At 42.2% G+C, this 22,013-nt stretch overlaps 1 protein-coding gene and 1 non-coding gene across 2 annotated transcripts in view; both read right to left on the bottom strand.

Moving 5' to 3' along the window:
- The window catches only part of LOC124775752, a 357,417-nt gene that overhangs the window by 59,328 nt on the left and 276,076 nt on the right, over positions 1 to 22,013 (bottom strand). The gene's annotated exons all lie outside the window — the stretch shown is intronic.
- On the bottom strand, positions 9,045 to 9,117 carry Trnav-cac. The gene has a single exon. It is a non-coding gene; the product is annotated as a tRNA-Val (tRNA).

The raw sequence follows: 22,013 nt of genomic DNA, 5'->3' as shown, positions 1-22,013 counted from the left end.
GGCCATAGTGACAATGTAAGGGAAAATAAGCGGAAGATATGAACTGAAGTTTGTATTTGGGACGGCACTAAACTTTAGTAGTTCATGGAGCGATGTTAATCATAGTTCTGTGGTGGTGTAATGGTTGGCATTTATGCCTAGCAAACAAGAAGAGCTGGGCTTGAGTCCTGGCCAGAGCACAAATTTTAATTCATTTCTTCTGCTTCATTCATTATTGCAGATAAAGAAGGGACTTAAATGTCTCAGCGAAACATTTAATTACAAGATCTATAAGATCACCTATGGTATACGACTTTCCCATTACGTCCACCGCTCGGGTGGTATTCCAATGTCAGAGAGCCCTGGCAGTAATGACAATGTAAGAGAAAATAAGCAGAATATATGAACTGACGTTTGTGCTTGGGAGTGCACTCAACTTGGGTAGTTCGTGCAGCAATGTTAGTCATAGTGCTGTGGTGGTGTAATGGTTAGCATTTCTGCCTAAAAAGCAACAAGACCCAGGTTCGAGTACCAGCCGCAGCACAAATTTTAATCAATTTCTTCTGCGTCAATCATTATCATACTTAAATAAGTATGCATATGAATCACATTCACCTGCATACTTATAAACTGAGTTGTCCATTGTCTGAAGAAGCTGGTTTTGTAGACAACAGGATGAGTAAAATACCATCTACTTCCAGGAGGTGAAGTTTTCAAGCACTGCTGATTGACACATATAAAAATAAAAGCGACAACACTAACCTAGCTTTTGGGACTAATAGTTCCTTAACCAGGGAGAAGAGAGGGATAGGTTGGGGAAGGTTAAAAAGGGCGAGCAGATCACTTAATACCCCAGAACGAGAGGTACCCACAAGGGTATGAATGCGAAGCAAGACTCAACATAATAGAGAATGAAAAGCCATTGGAAAAATTTGTGAAATATTAGTACTTGGGCATCATTATTAGTTTCAATGAGAAGATGGGACTACAAGTTACAGCAAAAGTCGAGGGCAACAGGCCAATTAAACAGAAATTCCTCAATAATGTGAGTGTGTGTGTTTCTACATCTCAAGAAGGACTTCGTCTGATGGCCTTATTATGTCCAACAGTGAACTTCAAATGTACCCATCTACTGCTCAACAACTCCTCTATGTGGTGAGTAGGAGTCTATACTTTTCAAAAATTGTTTTTATACCAGCCCGGATTTTCCATTGGCTGATTTACTACAAGATTATACTTTCTCAATTTTCCGAAAATTCAGCCATTATGAGTACACTGCTCAATTTTTACCAACAGTTCTGAGACTAATTATAAAAATAATTACATACAAATGAAACTAAATTGTTGTGACAGTGCCACGACATTCAAAAGTGCCGCTACGTTAGTACGCGAACACGGCGATAGAGGCGCTCCGCAGCTCGGCCGAGCGCGGGAGCGCCACCTGGTTATAAACGGCGCCGGCCGCATGTCACGGCCCGGCAGTGGAATGACAGATACGGAGTGAGTAACATGTAACCCGCTAGTGTTTCTACTTTTGTATCTCCACGCACTTTATTAGTGATTAAAGGTTATAACACTTTTTGGCGACGAGGTTGGATATTTTTTTTCCTGCGTTGTGGACTTGTGTGTTCGTGTCGGGGCAGACATGGAACAGCTTATGCAAGCGCTTATTGAACAACAAACACAGCTGACGGCTGCTATTCAGGCGTTGTCGACGTCGCTTACTCATCGTCTGTCTTCCCCTTCTCCGCCTCCGTTCCCTCCTTATGACGAGGCCACTGAAGACTGGGAGGATTATGAGAAGCGCCTGCGGCAACACTTCTTGGCTTTCGGCGTTGTCGACGCTCCTATGTGTAAGTCGTTATTTCTATCTTGGCTTTCCCCACGGATCTATCAGCTGCTATCTCAGTTAGCCCCTCTGCGGGAACCTGCCTCTCTGTCCTTCCAAGAAATGTGTGACTTATTGTCTACCTATTACCGAAAAAACACCCATGTCGTTGCCGCCCGCGTGGCATTCTACCGGTGTCGTAAACAGCCCCATCAATCTTACCGGGCTTGGGCGGCGGAACTACACGGTCTGAGTCGGAAATGTCAGTTTGTCACGGACACTCATCATGAGTCTTACGCTGATTCAATGGTTCGGGACGCTATTTTACGGCTTGCTCCTGATAAAGAAGTTCGGCAACGTGCCTTACAATTGCCAAACCCGTCGTTGTCGGAAGTTCTCAGCATCGCTCAATCGTTTGAAGTGTCTCACGCTGCTGGTGCGCAAATAGACGCGTGGTGTGATGTAGGCGCTGTCCAGACCACTTTCGACACAGACAATGTGCCTGTTTCACAGGGAAACGACGATGTGGCGGCGGTGCACTCGCGTCAACAACGTCGCGTTGGGCCGCCACGCTCGCAGCAAAAACAGCAGGTTCGTTCCGCCCTTCCTTCTTGTCCACGTTGTTTCGTACAGCATGACAGAGCCGCGTGTCCAAAACGTTGGGCCACGTGTACTTCCTGTAGGAAAAAAGGCCACATTGCTTCTGTGTGTCAGTCCCCTAAAGTTCCTGTCGACGAGGACGAGGCATCGGACATGGATGTTAACTGTGTGCTTTCTCAAACGAATAAGTTGTTTGTTACTGTTCGTGTTCTGGATAAAGACATTCGCATGCAAGTGGACACTGGCTCTGCAGTAACTCTCATTAATTCTCGCACGTATTTGGAGTTGGGCTCCCCTCCCTTGTCTCCCGTTACGCGTAATCTACGAACTTATAATAAGCAGAAAATTCCTATCGTTGGCCAGTTTGATGCTTCCACTGCCTACAAGTCTGTTGTTAGGCCCCTCACGTTTTATGTGGTGGATCATGCGGGCACTGAAAACCTGTTCGGTTATGATGCTTTCCAGTTGTTCGGGTTTTCCATTGATGACGATGTGCACCTCATATCTGAGGACATTCCGTATCCACAGCTGGATGGCTTGTGTTCTGAATTCTCGTCCGTGTTCTCTGCTGGTCTGGGTCGTGCCAAGGATTTTGAAGCCCACATTACTCTTAAACCTACGGCTCGCCCTAAGTTTTTCCGGGCACGCCCTATTCCGATGGCGTTACGTGCGCCTGTCAAAGCTGAGATAGACAGGTTAACGGGGGCCTCCACTGAGGAGCACCTTCGCAATTTGCGTTCACTGTTTCGGGTTCTGCATTCAGCAGGGTTGAAGTGCAATCTGGACAAGTCTCAGTTCTTCCAACCCTCCATTGTGTATCTTGGTTTCCACTTGTCCCGTGAGGGTATACGCCCTCTACGACAGCACGTTGCGGCCATTACCGCTCTACCCCGGCCGTCTACGGTCAAAGAACTTCAGGCGTTTCTAGGCAAGGTTGCTTATTATCACAAATTCATTCCCTCCGCGGCGGCGGTGGCTCATCCTCTGCATCAGCTGTTACGCAAAAACGTTCCTTTCTGTTGGTCCGCCGAGTGTGAGCAGGCTTTTGTCCGCCTGAAGGCTCATTTGCAGTCGGCGCCTTGTCTTGCCACATTCCGTCCGGGTCAGCACTTGGTTCTGGCGACTGACGCGTCACAGTATGGCCTAGGGGCTGTTCTCCCCCATCGGTATGAGGATGGGTCGGAACGACCCATCGCCTACGCTTCCAAGACCCTCAACGATGCCCAACGGCGTTACTCTCAAATAGAAAAGGAGGCGCTCGCTATCATTTATACTCTGAAAAAGTTCAGCGTTTTTTTGTATGGTTCTAAGTTTCACCTCATCACCGACCACAAGCCGCTGGTCTCTCTGTTCAGCCCCTCGGCGTCGCTTCCGGATAAGGCAGCTCACCGCCTGCAGCATTGGGCCTTATACTTGTCTCGTTTTCACTATGAGATTCACTATCGCCCCACGGCCCAGCACGCCAACGCTGACGCGTTGTCGCGTTTGCCGATGGGCCCCGACCTGGTTTTCGATCGCGATGAACTCCTCTGTTTCCACATTGTTGAGGAAGAACGTCGTGCGGTCGAGAGTTTTCCACTTACAGGTTCGCAGGTCGCGTCGGCTACTGCGCGGGATCCGGTCCTGCGTCAGGTGATCGGTTTTGTTCAGCGGGGTTGGCCGGACAGGACCAAGGGCCGGGCGTCGGATCCCCTTCGCAACTACCATGCCTTGCGCCTTCGTCTGTCTGTTCGTGAGCGTGTTGTTCTTCTGGCCACGGATGGCGCATCTCCACGGGTTGTGGTGCCCGCCTCTCTTCGCAAAGCTGTTCTCAAACTATTGCATGAGGGCCATTGGGGGATTTCTCGGACTAAGTCCCTGGCCCGCAGGCACGTTTATTGGCCCGGTATCGATTCGGACATCGCCCACATGGTTGCTGCGTGTGATCAGTGTGTTCAACAACTGGCTGCGCCTCGTACTCTGCCCTCTCCGTGGCCTGATCCGGCGCAGCCGTGGGAACGGGTGCACGCTGACTTTGCCGGCCCCTTCCTCGGCACTTATTGGCTACTGTTGATTGACGCCTTCTCGAAGTTTCCGTTTGTTGTTCGCTGTCCGTCGCCCACCACTGCGGCGACGACGCTGGCTTTGTCAAAAATCTTTGCGCTAGAAGGTCTTCCATCCACGATTGTCAAGGACAATGGCCCTCAGTTCTCTTCGCAGGCTTTCCGTGATTTTTGTACTGGACAAGGGATTCATCATGTTACAGCACCGCCCTTCCATCCGCAATCGAATGGGGAGGTCGAGTGCCTGGTCCGCACTTTCAAAAGCCAAATGAAAAAATTCCTTAGTGATTTTTCCACAGATGACGCTCTGTTGCAATTTCTGAGTTCTTATCGCTTCACGCCTCTGGGTGATCGCAGCCCTGCTGAACTCTTGCATGGCCGCCAACCGCGCACCCTACTGCATCTGCTTCACCCTGTCAGGCCTTGTACTGTGTCCCCTAGTGCGGGAAAATACCCGGTGGGCGCCGACGTGTGGGCACGGGGGTATGGATCTCGCCCTAAATGGATTCCAGGGGTGGTCCAGGCTCTTCGCGGCCGCCGGCTTTGTGAAATACGTACGGACGATGGCATGGTTGTTCGCCATTACGACCAGATGCGCCCACGAGTGGTGGCCACGCCGGTACCACCGCCCCTTTTTTCGTCTCCACCAGCCCGAGAAGCCAGTCCGGTCGCTGCTGCCGATCTTCCGGGCGTGTTGCTGCCGCCGCCGTCGCTACCGCTACCGCTTCCGAGTACGCCGGAACCGGCGCCAGTCGCGACGCCGCCTTCCCCGGGACCCGTCTCGCTGGAGCACACCCCCAGGTCCACGACACCTATGGATGCTGCTCCGGAGTTTTCACACATCATCTCGTCCAGGAGGCACGTTCCACGCGCCAGTTTCCGTCCTGGACATTTTCGACCATACTCTCGTGTTTCTCCGCGGGATCTTCTCGGAACCTCCCAAGAGGCCATGGATGTCTCCGCACTGTCCGTGTCTCCACGAAAGTGAGCGTTTTTTTTTTTTCAAGGGGGGGAAAAGTGTTGTGACAGTGCCACGACATTCAAAAGTGCCGCTACGTTAGTACGCGAACACGGCGATAGAGGCGCTCCGCAGCTCGGCCGAGCGCGGGAGCGCCACCTGGTTATGAATGGCGCCGGCCGCATGTCACGGCCCGGCAGTGGAATGACAGATACGGAGTGAGTAACATGTAACCCGCTAGTGTTTCTACTTTTGTATCTCCACGCACTTTATTAGTGATTAAAGGTTATAACATAAATATTAAATTTCTATGAATAAATAGAGTCAATTTCATTTTTTCTTACTGTGATTTGCTTCCAGTTTGTTATGATGGGTGCAGATCTGTGGGGTGAGTAAGGAGACTATTCAGAATTCTCATTTCACCAAGATATAAAACTTGCTGACAAACCTGACATTGCCTGGTTGTCATTTTGAAAATTTTCTATTGGAAATGAAAACAAAAAGTGACCTGGTGTACAGGTACTGTATGCTTCTTCACGTTTCTACAACCCAATTTTGTAAATGTCTCTATGGCAACATCTCTTCATGGATCTACAGATGGCTGTTGTTTCCACCTACAGCTGTTTGCACTTTGCAGCTGCAAGCTGTCAAAAGCACTACCAGGTGTTGGGGACTTCCTTATGTTGACTCAACTTAGCAGTGTCTTGTATAAAACTTCCTGCATGATATGGCATTTTCATACCTGTCAGTGTTTATAACCTCATATCTCCCTATCTGTGTGTCATACCATGGTACTGTATAATTATACAGGTATATTCAGTGGTATATGTGGATGCAGTCTGAAAAATGTGTTGCAAACACAGATAATAGCAAAGAAGTAATACATTTAAATGTCACGACGCGCAATGCAGCAGTTATTCACGCATCTGTATTTCATACCTCCTGAACTATGTATGGTACCACGATGATGCATTTAGTGCCATAGGTGTATACTGTCTGTGAAATTTATTGCAAATAGAGTTAATAACACAGAAGTAATAAATGTAAACATAATGTATAATGAGGAAGCTTTTCATGCATCTCAGTGTTTATGACATCATAGCTCCTGAACTATGATAGGTAGGTGATCCTTACCCCCACAGCAACTGCTGCATGACAATAACGGATACGTGTATTAAGTTTGGTTGAAATTGGTCCAGTGGTTTAGGAGGAGATGTGGAACATACACACATACATACATTTTGATAATACATATGGATAACTACAAGGTTTTGTGGAAGTAAGAAAGTGCTCTGCTTCCACACACAGAGCATTTCAGAACAATATAATGTGTTCTTGGCTTTGACCAGGCAGTTACACTGAATTATACATACTGACTGACTAAAGGTATAAAAAAAAGGAGTAGTAACTCGTTTATATAGTTTCATTTGTTTACAATAAGTGATAGCTGATTCGATTTTTATTTAAAGTATTATTGTTACTGATACATTCTCAAGAGCTTAGGTCCAGTAAAATAGATGGTCTTAGGTGAAGACAATGTAAGTGTTTATTTCTCTTTCTATTCGTGTCTTAGTTTTATATGAGATCAAAGTTTGTGACCATTAATTTTATAAAAGAACTAGCAGAGAAACCTGGCATTTCCCTGATATTTATTTATAGCTGTGTGTCCACGACCATACCACAAAGCATCTGGACTTGTGCTTAATGTTTATGACATCATATCCCCTGAACTATGTGTTGTACAATGACATAATATTGTAGGTAAATTCAATGGCATATTCAGATAATGTCTGTGGCAGGCAGTGGAGAAGGGGACTGGTAAAAAATCTGTGGGTGCATTCGTCAAATAGAGGCCTGTGTAGTGCTGGAATGGGAACAGGGAAGGGATAGGAGGATAGGGACAATGACTAACGAAGGTTGAGCCCAGGAGGGTTACAGGAACGCAATATATAATGTAGGGCAGTTCCTATCTGCGTATTTAAAAAAAGCTGGTGTTAGTGGGAAGGATCCAGATGGCACAAGCTGTGAAGCCATCACTGAAATGAAGAATGCCATGTTGGATAACATGCTCAGCAACTGGGTGGTCCACTTGTTTCTTGGCCACAGTTTGTTCGTAGACCACTCAGTTGCTGAGCATGCTGCCCAACATGACGTTCTTCACTTCAATGACTGCTTTGCAACCGGGGCCATCTGGATCCTTACCACCAACACCAGCTTTTCTGAGCTCCACATATGGGGACTCTTCCTACAATATATCTTATGTTCCCGTAACGCAACTGGCCTCAACCTTCGTCTTTGTCCTTACCCACCTATTCCCTTCCATGTTTACATTCTGTCACTACAGAGCCCTCTATTCCACCAATGTACCCATAGTCTTTTAACTCATCTCCTTTTCCATGGACACCCCCCACCACTTCACCACCATGCATCTAACCTCCAGACTGGACCTAGCTGCCCTACTCTCTCCCCACCTCATCCCTAGATGCTCCCACAAGCAGCACTTTACCATCCCACACCCCTACCCTGCTATCCCTCCCCCTCCCCACCCCAGCCTCCTCCTTATCCCCACCACCCATCTGTGGCACCAACAGCCTGATTGAACTAATTCCACAGACTTTCAATTGAGTTTATATCCGGGGGTTTGGTGGACAGGGGAGGACAGTAAGCTCATTGTTGTGCTCTTCGAGACCACACACGTACACTGTGAGCTGTATGACACTGCTTTCTCCCGCCAGTAGTCACAATCATGTGGAGGAAAAACAAACTGTATGTATGGGGGGACAGGGTCCCCACAGATTGAAGCATACTTGTGTTGAACCATTGCACCTTGCGGAATGAAGAGATCACCCAGGGAATGCCACAAAAACATACCCCAAACTATAACATTCCCTCCTGGTTGAAGGGTGTTTGCTTCTGCATGTTTCACAATGTGCATGTCAACATCCAGTTGTCTGATGGGGCAGCAAACATGATTCATCTGGAAATGCCACATGTCACCACTCAGGGTACATCCAGTTGTGGTATTGACAAGCAAATTCCACTCTTTGTCGCTGATGAACAGCAGTCAGGATGGGTGCAAAAACCAGACACCTACTGATGAGTCCCACATGCACTAATGTTCACTGAACAGTTGTCGAGGAGACACTCCAGCACTGTAACCATCTGCAGTGGTTTCTCAGTTCAGGATAATGGCTTGCACAGTCCAATCAAGGTGGTCCCACAGATTCTGGATTGGGTTTAAGTCTAAGGAGTTTGGCAGTTAGGGGAGTATTGTCGACTCATCCTGGTGCTCTTCGAACCACCCATGGACAATGCATGTTGTATAAAATATTGCATTCTCCTCCTAGTAGGTGCCATCATGCAGAGGAAAAACAAACTGCATATAAGGGCACACATTTTCCCCAAGGATAGATGCAATCTTGTGTTGATCCATTCAGCCTTCCATAAGGAAGATGTGATAACCGCTACACCACGGAAACTACTGCTGTGATACTTGCTTCACAGAGAACTTGTAACAAGATTGCCATTGTAACTTAAAAATTCAATAAATGCGGCACTTGCGTAACGGAGGTACATGCCGCAGATCCACACATGACGTGGCTCACTGGACTAGTATGCGACATAGGCGGGAAAATACTGTTCCCTCCCGGGTTCGAACCGGGGACCTTCTGTGTGTGAAGCAGACGTGATAACCACTACACTACGGAAACGGCGCACACTATCACTCCATCCTTGTACACTCGAAGACGCCTCAGCCTTTCTCTCGTCCGCGCATGCATGCACCATAGTTCTTTTGACAGCCTGAAACCCTTCACAACCGAGGGCTCAAGAAGTCTTCGGGGTGCTCGAGAGGGTGTCTGCTGTAGCATCCCGAATGAGATAGCGGTGTTTCGCGCAGTCGTTATTGCAAGTCATATCAGCAAAAACAATCACCTTCTTAGCAGCAGGCAGTGTGAGCCCGGTGGCAATGCCAAGAAAACATTACAGAGTCTATAATTTCACCCTTCTCTTGCCTGGACTCTTCCAACAATTGTTCCAGAGTGCTCACAGATGCTTTACACTGTACATGTCAATGGCTATCTGTCCGATGGAGCATAAAATGTGATTCACCTGAAATAGGCCACCTGTCACCACTCAGTGGACATCCAGCTGCAATACTGGTGAGTAAATTCCAGCCTTCATCCCCAATGAACAGCAGTCAGCATGGGTGCATGAATCAGGTGCCTGCCATATAGGCACATATGCAGCAAAATTCACATAACTGTCATTGAGGATACACTGTTGGTAGCCCCTCAGTTCATCTGGGTGGTCAGTTGCTCAACAGTTGCATTTCTATTCATTCATACACATTCTGTATCTGTTATTCACCCCTGTCATTTATAGTCCATGGTGCACCACAGCTGCCTCCATGCTGTTTTTGAATGCCACCCTTAAGCCATGCATGGTATACTTCGACGGTGCCACACATACAGTTGACAGACTTAGCCACTTGAGAAATTCTTCCATCCTTGACCTGAAAGCCAATGATCATATCCTTTTGCACATAAGATACATCCTTCCATTTCTACATTACAACAATGAATGCACTATTCTCCATGGTCTCCCCCTCCCCTCCTTCCCAACATACTTCATATAACCTGCACTGCTAGTGCTGCCATCTGCCGTCTGTGGGCGGTTATTGCGCGCTAATACACTGATGTTGATCATAGGTGTCGGCCACATTAAAATGATTGGACCCTGTATAAAATACATATTTAATTAATTAAAATGTACAAAAATACATCATTAACTTTCAAAGTAATTTGACTTGATAAAACTAATTTCAGATTTGTACTCCCCAAATCAAATGTAATAGTTTCATTTACATAACATAACAGTTTTGTTCAATTTTTTATTTTGGCATTTTTGTAGTGGTTTTTACATCAACATATTACAAACATGAATTACATGTTAGCAGAACTGTCAATCCTTGAGAGACTTATTACAAGAGTCATCCAATAATTAAACAAGCTGATTTACGGAAAGAATGGTTTATTAAATAAATACAATATTTTGGCTTTTTTCCGTGTGATTCCCATTAACTTCTACATACTTATCCCATTTTCTTACAAGTCTTATTATCCCCTCAGTGAAGTATTCTTTATGCTTTGCCTCTTCATTGCTGGTGAACCTGATGCCACGCAAAACTTCTTTCATTGTACCAAACACATGATAATCAAAAAGGAACAAGGTCAAGGCTGTAAGAAGGATGACGTAGAACCTCCTTACCCACTTTGCCAATAGTTTCTAGCAACAGTTGCGTCATATGAGAGCAAGCGATGTTTTGAAGAAAAAGCACGCCTTTCCTCTGCCAGCCAAGACATTTTCTCTTCAGCGTGTGTTTTTCTTTGTTCTCAATCACATCTGGGTAGCACAGACTCTTGTTAGTGCATTTCTCCTCGAAAAACTGCAGAAAATACAACCACGATCTCTCCAGAATATGGTGAACATTATCTTTACAAGTAATGGTGGCATTTTGAATTTCTTATGGACAGGCAACTTCCATGACATGCTTTGATGTTTGGACTCTGACTCAGAATAATGTATCCAAGATTCACCACAGGTTAAAATCCTGTCCAAAAATGCATCACCTTCACTATTGAAATGACTTGTCAGCTCACAAGGGAACATGCCCAACTGTAAATAAACAATATCAATGAAACTTGGCAGGTGTGTAGAGGCAGCAACACATATTTTTTGTTTGTGCTCAGTCTCTCTTTTAAGAGGTAAAACACAGCTGAAGTGTAATTTGGTATACTAGATCTGAAGTTAATATATGATGTCTAATCAAACTTGGAAAAAAAAATTCCCTGAGAATTCCAGGTGTGAGGAGAAAGACTAGTGTCAAGAACCTCCATATAAATTGATGGTGAAGGTGGAGACAGCATACCACAATAATGACTTTTCTTTCCTATCGGCTGAGCTGTACACAACCGTAAACAGTAGTTTAAGTGCAAAACATTGATAATTTAAATAGAATAATATTCACATGATTAACATATTTTGAGATATTCAGTGTTTCAAAATTTGTGATGTATAAAACTCAATAAAATTCAATTTCAATGCTACATCAGAACACAGAATTTCCTGAGATTTTGTGAAATTATTGAGATTCCCTGAGATTTCCCTGATTTTTCTATGTAAAATGTAATTCCCTGAGGATTTCAGGTTTTCCAGAAGAATTTCTGTCCTCAAATATTTTTGAAATGATGATTTATAAAAAAATGTTTCCCATATAAGTACACTGGAATAACAGAGGGGAAAGAGTAGGTGTTTCCAAGGGCCTAAGGCTTTTGGAGGAAAGGTTCAAGACTGTGTTTTAGGTCTGTTTACATTCTGGACTCTGTATGGTGGTGGGAGGGAGTTTCTGAGAGTGAGCTGCGAGACAGGGTTTGTCAGCTATAAGGGAATGTGGGGGAAGTTTGGAAGCTGTTGTAGAGGTCGTGGACCGTTGTAGTCCAAGGTAGGAGTAGGAATTTGAGATGGCATTGGGCATGCTGCCCTAGTTAGTGGAAGGCAAGAGTTTCAGTGTGTGAGGTGAGAACCAAGAATTTGGGCTTGCACAGAAGGAAAATTTTATGGATGGAAAGGAGGTATTGCAAAGATGTTTTGCTCTGATTTACATGGTTTTTCAGTATTATGTTAGTGAGTGTTAAAGACTGGCAGAATCTCAACAGATGGAGGTCATTGTGAAAGGAGGAGTTGCAGCAGGAGATGGATAACTTGATGGTATGGCAGGAACAGTATGTGAAACTGGATTGTGGTAAGGGATAAGGAAACTTGTAATTATTGGCACAAATGGAAGAGCAAGGGTCCATGGTGGAGGATACAAACGTCTAAAAATACATAAACAGTGTAGAAATATGTGCTACAAATTCACAAATATATGCGTAAATATGTGGGAAAAATCACGAAAAGGACAGAATCGATGAAGTATGGGGAAACACGATGAAACCTCAGGGAGCAGGCCAATAGTAAAAGGTGAAAGCAAACTGAAATCAATGTGAAAACACAATGAAATAAAAGATAAAAATAAATAAAAAGATTATAACATAGGTAGCAATTCGGTGAATGGATACATAGGAAGAAGGGGGAACAGCAAGTGTGGCTAAATTAAGTTAGGTTAGTATGTGCAAACGGGAATAAGAGAGGAGAAAAGTTGATATGTAAGTAACATGTTTGAAAAGTGTATAGCTAAATTTTGTATTAATTTAAAATTTTGCAAAATACCTCATCACCATTAACTAATTTTGAAAAATGAAAACTGTTTTACAACACAAATTGGGGAAGCTTTCAAGTTTCATACACCCACTGGTAATAAAGCTGATTTCTGAAATACCACTTTCGGAAAATAAGCTGTACACAATGTGCTGTCAAGAGTATTTTGAGTGTGCCTAATTAAAATATCTAAACATTCATTTTTAGTCTAGTTATTATTTTATTCATATTTGTTTTAAATTGTTATTTTATGTTTTACATTCATTTTTCTTTTCTTCTTGTCTTTTTGTTTACCGTTTCACATATGTGTAATTGGTAATTGAAAATATTAAGCAGCTCATAATTACAAGAAGAAATCATTATGATAATGATAACCTGTAAATAAATGCTTAAAAACTAACATTTTCTTACACTATGGACATAAAATGAACATAATTTCTTCACACAGTATACACGACAGAGAACCTCTAAATATCCTTAATTGTATCAGGCATATTTCAAGACATTGGTATGCCTTGGCAAAGAGAATTGGTTATGTAGTTGTGACTGCAGCTTGATGATACTGTTTCTCAACCGGAGATTGAAATCATAATCATTCAACAGAACTACATTCAAAAATATCCTCAAAAAGTTCTTGCAACACTGAAAGCTGTAAAAGCCGTATACATCTCACGACTTTACCTGTGCTGTCAATCCCTTTGGGATCAGCAGATGAATAAGTTCCTTGTCCTAAGATATGATGCTCTAAGCAGTTCTTTGACATTAACCACCGCAAGAATCTAACAATAATACTGATATTTCTCTCTCACTAGGAAAGAAAATATCTTTCAAATATCTTTTGCCTGGTCAGACATTTGTTTACCAGATATCAATGCTGACACAAAGACATTTGGGGTTTCAAAAAAAAGATTCTCAAATTTTTGGTCCAAACTCTCCATTAGTTTCTTTTAAAACTATGAAACAGTGGGTGGTCAGTGAGTGGAAAAAACAGTTCTGAGCATTGTACCTGAGGACAAGAAATAACTGGTGACCCTAAAGGCCTCAAATGGCTCAAGGTACAGCCATGGCATGTATTTATTTATTTATTATCATCCCAATGATCAAATTTGTGATATAGGATTTGTCAGGATACATTTTAACAACTATATAATATCTTTACAAAATTGTTATCTGTGCTGAATTAATATGAATCTATCTTATCTTTAATACAATATACAACTAATAAGTGTTTTTATAACATAATTTCTTATGTGCTTGACAGACATATTCACTGATGTAATTTCATTTGTCACATTAACGTAAACATATATTCTTATACAGTTGTGCAGAGATATTCACTTATGCTGTAATAACATTTGCCAATCATGTGGTTCTTTATAACAGTTTTAAATTTATCCTCATTTTCCAGCTCTTTGATATGTTTTGGTAGTGCATTAAAAAGTTTGATGCCTTGATTACATACATGTTTCTGACTTCGGGTCCTTGTTACAGCTTGTATGTGGAGATCTTTCCATTTCCGTGTATCGTAATTATGGTAGTCTGTATTGGTTTTCATTTTGTCCTGATTTCTTTTGATCACCAACAGACATTTCAGAATGTATAATGATGGAATTGTTAAAATTTTCAATGCTTTAATAAGGGGCCTACAATGCGTTTGAGGTGGGCTCTGGGTCATTATCCGAATAGTGCGTTTTTGTAATTTGAAAATCTCATTTAGACAACAATTTGTTTTTCCTCAGAATACTATCCCATAGGATGCAATGGACTGAAAATAGCCAAAATATACTAATCTGGTACAGTCATTACTACAAACTCTTGAAATTATTCTAAGTACAAAACATGCTGAATTTAGTTTTAGTGCTAAGCTCACCACATGGTCCTTCCAGTTAATCTTCTCATCAATGTGCATACCCAGGAATTTTGAACACTGTACTCTTCCAAGTTGTTTGCCCTTCATGGTGGGGTTTAGGTTGTCATGTTCACTTATTTTTCCATATTGCACATAATTAGTTTTTTTGCATTCAGTGTTAGCTTGTTAGCACTAAACCATTTTTGTATATCTTGTAGGACATGGTCCACAGTACTGTGCAATGACTGCTTCATATCACTAACTATTAAACTAGTATTATCAGCAAATAACATGATTATAGCTTTTCTCTCTGACACTCGAATATCATTAATACAAACGAGGAACAGCAAGGGCCTAATACACTTCCTTGGGGTACTCCTACTGTGACCTCCCTTGGATCTGATCTTAGTTTAATTTTTTGATTAATATTTGGTGCTGTAATTTCAACCACCTGCATCCTCTTTTCCAGATAAGACTCAAACCACTTTTTTACCGGTCCTCTGATATGATTGTGATGTCAATCTCCACTTGAGAAATAACATAATCAAACTGCAGTCTCCAGTACATAATCAATTCTCTCCACCGAGGCTTACCAATGTACCGAAATATGCCTGATACAAACAAGGATATTTACAGGATCATCCATAACAATTTGAAATCCTGCTGAATTTTGTTTTATATTGTGTTATCTGTTGTGTATATTATGTGAAGAAACTTCACTCATTTTATGTGCAAGGTGTAAGTAAAAAATTTTATGCATTCATTTACAGATTATTGTTATTGTAATAATTTTGTGTTGTAATAATGAGTTACTTACTACATTCAATTAACATAATACCCACATGTGAAATGGTAAACTAAAAAATAAAAATGAATGTAGGAGGTAAAACAACAATTTAAAACATAAAACAAATAGAAGTGAAATAAATAACTAGGCTAATAACGAATGTTTACATATTTTAATTAGGTACGCTTAAAATACTCTGATAGCATATTGTGCACATCTTACTCTCCAAAAATGGTATTTCAGAAAGCAGCTTCATTACATGTGGATATACGTAGCTTGGTCACTTCTTTAATGTGTGTAGTAAAAAAAGTTTTCTTCAAAATTAATTAATGGTGGTGGGGTATGTTGAAAAATTTCAAATTATTACAAAATTTGATTATACAGTTTTCTTCATGAACGTTAATTACAAGTCAACTTTTATATGAGAAACACTTTTTGTAAAACATCATTTCAAAGATATTCCCTCCAAATCTAATATACCAAATTAAAGCTTCCAGTGTTTTTTACCCCTTAAAAGTGAACGTGTTCACAAACAAAAAAAAACACATACTGCATTATTTTGCCCTCTCTACACACCCGCCATGTTTCTTCAATATCATTTATTGACACTCGGCAATGTTCCCTTGTCAGTAATTTGTTGAACAGTAAGTCATTAGCATTCCTGGATAAGTGAATCAACGCAAGCTTGTAATGTCGAGATAAATACTGCAACTGTACACCCGCAAGCAAGGTTTGTCAGTGATTACCCTTTAGCATCCAGTTTTAAACTTTTGCACCTGCACATAAAAACTAGCATGGTTCATGCTACTATGAGTAGCACCATGGTGTAGTGGTTATGATACTTAACTGTTGCATGGAGGGTCATGAGTTCAAAACTCACCTGGACTGTAAAATTCAACTGGCATATTGTTTGTTCACCTGAGCGAATATTTTTGAGTTGTATTTTTTCAAAAAGTAAAAATCAGATCGCAGAATGCTGTTCTTGAAAAGTACTTTCTTTGGGCAGACATGCCATCAAAATTAAGATCTTATTTGTTATGTTTACATAAATATTAATTGAAAGAATGACTAACACCCTTCATAAGCTTGCCAACTAACACTTACAAAAGTTTCAGATGATTAGCTTTTCACAGCATTCACACAACGATGGCACCGGTGACGACACCTACAACGTGCTGACACGAGGAACATTTCCAACCGATTTCTCATACACAAACACCAGTTGACCGGCATTGACTGGTGAAACGTTGTTGTGATGCCTCATGTAAGGAGGAGAAATGCGTACCATCTCGTTTCCAACTTTGATAAAGGTCAGATTGTAGCCTATCACAATTGAGGTTTATCGTATCGTGACATTGCTGCTTGCGTTGGTCGAGATCCAATGACTGTTAGCAGAATATGGAATCGGTGGCTTCAGGAGGGTAATAAGGAACGCTTTGCTGGATCCCAACGGCCTCATATCACTAGCAGTCGAGAAGACAGGAATCTTATCTGCATGGCTGTAACGGATCGTGCAGCCACGTCTCGATCCCTGAGTCAACAGATGGTGACATTTGCAAGACAACAACCATCTTCACCAAAAGTTTGATGACGTTTGCAGCAGCATGGACTATCAGCTCGGAGACCACGGCTGCGGTTACCCTTGACGCTGCATCACAGACAGGAGCAACTGCGATGGTGTACTCAATGACGAACCTGGGTCCACGAATGGCAAAACATCATTTTTTTGGATGAATCCAGGTTCTGTTTACAGCATCACAATGGTCACATCCGTGTTTGGCGACATGGTGGTGAACGCACATTGGAAGCGTGTATTCGTCATTGCCATACTGGCATATCACTTGGCGTGATGGTATGGGGTGCCATTGGTTACACATCTCGGTCACCTCTTGTTCGCATTGACGGCACTTTGAACAGTGGACGTTACATTTCAGATGTGTTACAACCCGTGGCTCTACACTTCATTCAATCCTTGCGAAACCCTACATTTCAGCAGGATAATGCATGACCGCATGTTGCAGGTCCTGTACAGGCCTTTCTGGATACAGAAAATGTTCGACTGCTGCCCTGGCCAACACATTCTCCAGATCTCTCACCAATTTAAAACGTCTGGTCAATGGTGGCCGAGCAAATGGCTTGTCACAATACGCCAGTCACTACTCTTGATGAACTGTGGTATCATGTTGAAGCTGCAAGGGCAGCTGTACCTGTACATATCATCCAAGCTCTGTTTGACTCAATGCCCAGGCGCATCAAGGCCATTATTACGGCCAGAGGTGGCTGTTCTGGGTACTGATTTCTCAGGATCTATGCACCCAAATTATGTGAAAATGTAATCACATGTCAGTTCTAGTATAATATATTTGTCCAATGAATACCCGTTTATCATCTGCATTTCTTCTTGGTGTAGCAATTTTAATGGCCAGTAGTGTATATTTCCATGATTGTGGTGCCTGTCTTCAGTGCGACCTACATCAGTCTGTGTGGTGACCTTAACGTACATACTAATTTGTTGCTATACATTCCATGTTAACAGTCTTTTGTTTCATTTTGTGCTTTTTTTTTTTTTTTATTTACTGTGTAGCACATGTCTTCTAAAAGAAAAAACACTGTCTTATTATTGGCGGAAAAAATAGAAGTCCTTGAATGCTTAAAGACATGAGTGGTAAGTAGTTAACTGACATGTTTAGCATGGGAACATCAACAATTTCAGATATAAAGGAAAACAAGCCCTCATTTTTAAACCTTGTGACTGTCCTTGAGAATGAAGGTGTGAATTTGTTGAGAAAAAATGATAAAAACAGCAGAAAACAAAGAGCTTCAAGATGCCACATTCAAGTGCTTTTGCAGTAGTGAGCATTTGGAAACCATTTTTCAGACCTGATTGTCTGCAAAAAAGGAAAACTTTTAGCTGAGAAAATCGATAGTTTGACTTCATTGAAAGTGACCAATGGTTGGCTATGGAATTTCTTGGCAAGGTACAGTATTTGTGAGGTGGAGTTAAGTGGTCAAAAGCTATCAGCAGACCAAAAAGCAGCAGAAAAGTTTATTGGAAAATCAAAAATTGAAGCAGAATCTTATGACCCTGAATTTTTATACAACACAGATGAAACAGGCCTTATTTTGAAAGCTTTGCCAGAGACAATCGCAGCCTTTAAAATAGCAAATAGTGCTCCTGGCTATAGGTTAGTACAGAACGGGTTACTGTGCTAACTTTAAGGGACACTACAATACACCCCTTCCACGGTTTTCAAAAATGTTGTTACAGAAATCAGCCAGGATCCTGGATGATTTTGGATTTGTTTTACAAATGATAATATTGAATTTTCAATCTGCAATTAAAAAAAGTCTTCTCGATACTGAAATTATGTAGCAATATTCCAGAAGACTACTGTTAAGGAAGCTTTCAACAGAAGATGGAAACAAAGAGGCATTGTGGCTCATGATCAAAAATTAAACATGAAAGACTGCTTGCTCTAGGCAGTGGTGGAAGCCTGGAATTTGGTGAAAACAACCACATTAAAAAGAGCTTGGAATAAACTGAAAGACATTTTTACATGATGAGGTACAATCAAACAATGGAAACTCCAGCTCTGGGATGTCAAAAATATTAGGAAAAGGATAGACTGCTACTTACCATAAAGATAACCCGCTGAGTTGCAGATAGACACAATAAAAAGTCTGTTACACACACACACACACACACACACACACACACACACACACACACAGACATTCACACACGCAAGCACACCTCATGCACATATGACTGCTTCAATCAGCAGCTCTGACTGGAATGGCAATGCATCCCGGTCAGAGCTTCCGGTGATAGCAGTCGTGTGCATGAGGTGTGCTTGCTTGCGTAAATGTGTGTGTGTTTTCTTTGCTGAAGAAGGTTATGGCTGAAAGCTAATGTGTAACAGTTTTTCATTGTGCCTGTCTGCATCTCAGAGATGAGGTACAGAAGAAAGAAGATGAGAGATGAAGAGTGAAAAGGAAGAAAAAGAGCCTTTTAAAAATTCCTGGCCATTCTATCTGCAGTGAAAAGGATTTAGGCGACTGGCTGGCTTGTGATTCTTTCGATCCTGGATTCCAGATTCTCAGTGATGATGAAATCATTCAAAGTGTAAGAGACAAAACTGATGGCCAAGAGGACGACATTGTCACTAAATCACATGAAGGACTATCAGCTGGTGAGGCGCTTGCATGTCTTGACGCTGCGCTAACATGGAGTGGCAATCTGAGTATGATCATACGTAGGTGACCACCATCAAGTGGATACATGACTTGGTTGCATGAAAATGATCGAAGACAGCCTAATAACTGGCTGTGATTGAAACATTCAAGAACTGACACTGTATGTAAGTACAGTATTGTACAAAGTCTAAACAATATTGTTTTATAGTCATTAAATTAGTATTACAGTAGTATGTACACACAAATTTAGCATTTCTGAAATAAATTACCTGTTTCATGATTTATCCAAAGCATAATGCAGGAATGGCTCTAATCTCTCCATATGCGAATTTAGAGCATGGGGCTGGAAATCATAAGATTGTGAGCTCCAACCCCAGCTGGGTCACTTTTTTTCACCTATGCCTTTTAGCCCCCCTATGAACCATGGACCGTTGGTGGGGAGGCTTGCGTGTCTCAACGATACAGATAGCCGTACTGTAGCTGCAACCACAACGGAGGGGTATCTGTTGAGAGGCCAGACAAACGTGTGGTTCCTTAAGTCGGGCAGCAGCCTTTTCAGTAGTTGCAGGGCCAACAGTCTGGATGATTGACTGACCTGGCCCTGTAACACTAACCAAAACGGCCTTGCTGTTTTGGTACTGCGAACGGCTAACAACAAAGGGAAACTACAGCCATAATTTTACCCGAGGGCATGCAGCTCTACTGTATGATTAAATGATCATGCCGTCCTCTTGGGTAAAATATTCCGGAAGTAAAATAGTCCCCCATTCGAATCTCCGGGCGGAGACTACTCAAGAGGACATCGTTATCAGGAGAAAGAAAACTAGTGTTCTACGGATCGGAGTGTGGAATGTCAGATCCCTTAATTGGGCAGTTAGGTTAGAAAATTTAAAAAGGGAAATGGATAGGTTAAAGTTAGATATAGTGGGAATTAGTGAAGTTCGGTGGCAGCAGGAACAAGACTTTTGGTCAGGTGAATACAGGGTTATAAATACAAAATCAAATAGGGGTAATGCAGGAGTAGGTTTAATAATGAATAAAAAAATAGGAGTGTGGGTAAGCAACTACAAACAGCATAGTGAACACATTATTGTGGCCAAGATAGACACGAAGCCCACGCCTACTACAGAAGTACAAGTTTATATTCCAAATAGCTCCGCAGATGCTGAAGAAGTTGATGAAATGTATGATAGGATAAAAGAAATTATTCAGGTAGTGAAGGGAGATGAAAATTTAATAGTCATGGGTGACTGGAATTCAACAGCAGGAAAAGGAAGAGAAGGAAACGTAGTAGGTGAATATGAACTGGGGCTAAAGAAAGAGGAAGCCGCCTCGTAGAATGTTGCACAGAACATAACTTAATCATGGCTAACACTTGGTTCAAGAATCATAAAAGAAGGTTGTATACATCGAAGAACCCTGGAGATACTAAAAGGTTTCAGATAGATTATATAATAGTAAGACAGAGATTTAGGAACCAGATTTTAAATTGTAAGACATTTCCAGGGGCAGATGTGGACTCTGACCACAATCTATCAATTATGAACTGTAGATTAAAACTGAAGAAACTGTAAAAAGGTGGGAAGTTAAGGAGATGGGACCTGGATAAACTGAAAGAAGCAGAGGTTGTACAGAGTTTCAGGGAGAGCATAAGGGAACAATTGATAGGAATGGGGGAAAGAAATACAGTAGAAGAAGAATGGGTAGCTTTGAGGAATGAAATAGTGAAGGCAGCAGAGGATCAAGTAGGTAAAAAGACGAGGGCTAGTAGAAATACTTGGGTAACAGAAGAGATACTGAATTTAATTGATGAAAGGAAAAAATACAAAAATGCACCAAGTGAACCAGGCAAAAAGGAATACAAACGTCTCAAAAATGAGATCGACAGGAAGTGCAAAATGGCTAAGCAGGGATGGCTAGAGGACAAATGTAAGGATGTAGAGGCTTATGTCATGAGGGGTAAGATAGATACTGCCTACAGCAAAATTAAAGAGACCTTTGGAGAAAAGAGAACCACTTGCATGAATATCAAGAGGTCAGATGGAAACCCAGTTCTAAGCAAAGAAGGGAAAGCAGAAAGGTGGAAGGAGCATATAGATGATCTATACAGAGGCGATGTTCTTGAGGACAATATTATGGAAATGGAAGAAGAGGTAGATGAAGATGAAACGGGAGATATGATACTGCGTGAAGAGTTTGACAGAGCACTGAAAGACCTAAGTCGAAACAAGGCCCCGGGAGTAGACAACATTCCATTAGAACTACAGGCAGCCTTGGGAGAGCCAGTCCTGACAAAACTCTACCATCTGGTGAGCAAGATGTATGAGACAGGTGAAATTCCCTCAGACTTCAAGAAGAACATAGTAATTCCAATCCCAAAGAGAGCAGGTGTTGACAGATGTGAATATTACCGAACGATCAGTTTAATAAGTCACAGCTGCAAAATACTAACATGAATTCTTTACAGACGAATGGAAAAACTGGTAGAAGCTGACCTCGGGGAAGACCAGTTTGGA

This window comes from Schistocerca piceifrons, chromosome 1, assembly GCF_021461385.2.
Source record: "Schistocerca piceifrons isolate TAMUIC-IGC-003096 chromosome 1, iqSchPice1.1, whole genome shotgun sequence".
Lineage (NCBI taxonomy): Eukaryota > Metazoa > Arthropoda > Insecta > Orthoptera > Acrididae > Schistocerca > Schistocerca piceifrons.
Note: the sequence above shows the minus strand (reverse complement) of the source record. Positions and strands in the feature narration are given on the sequence as shown.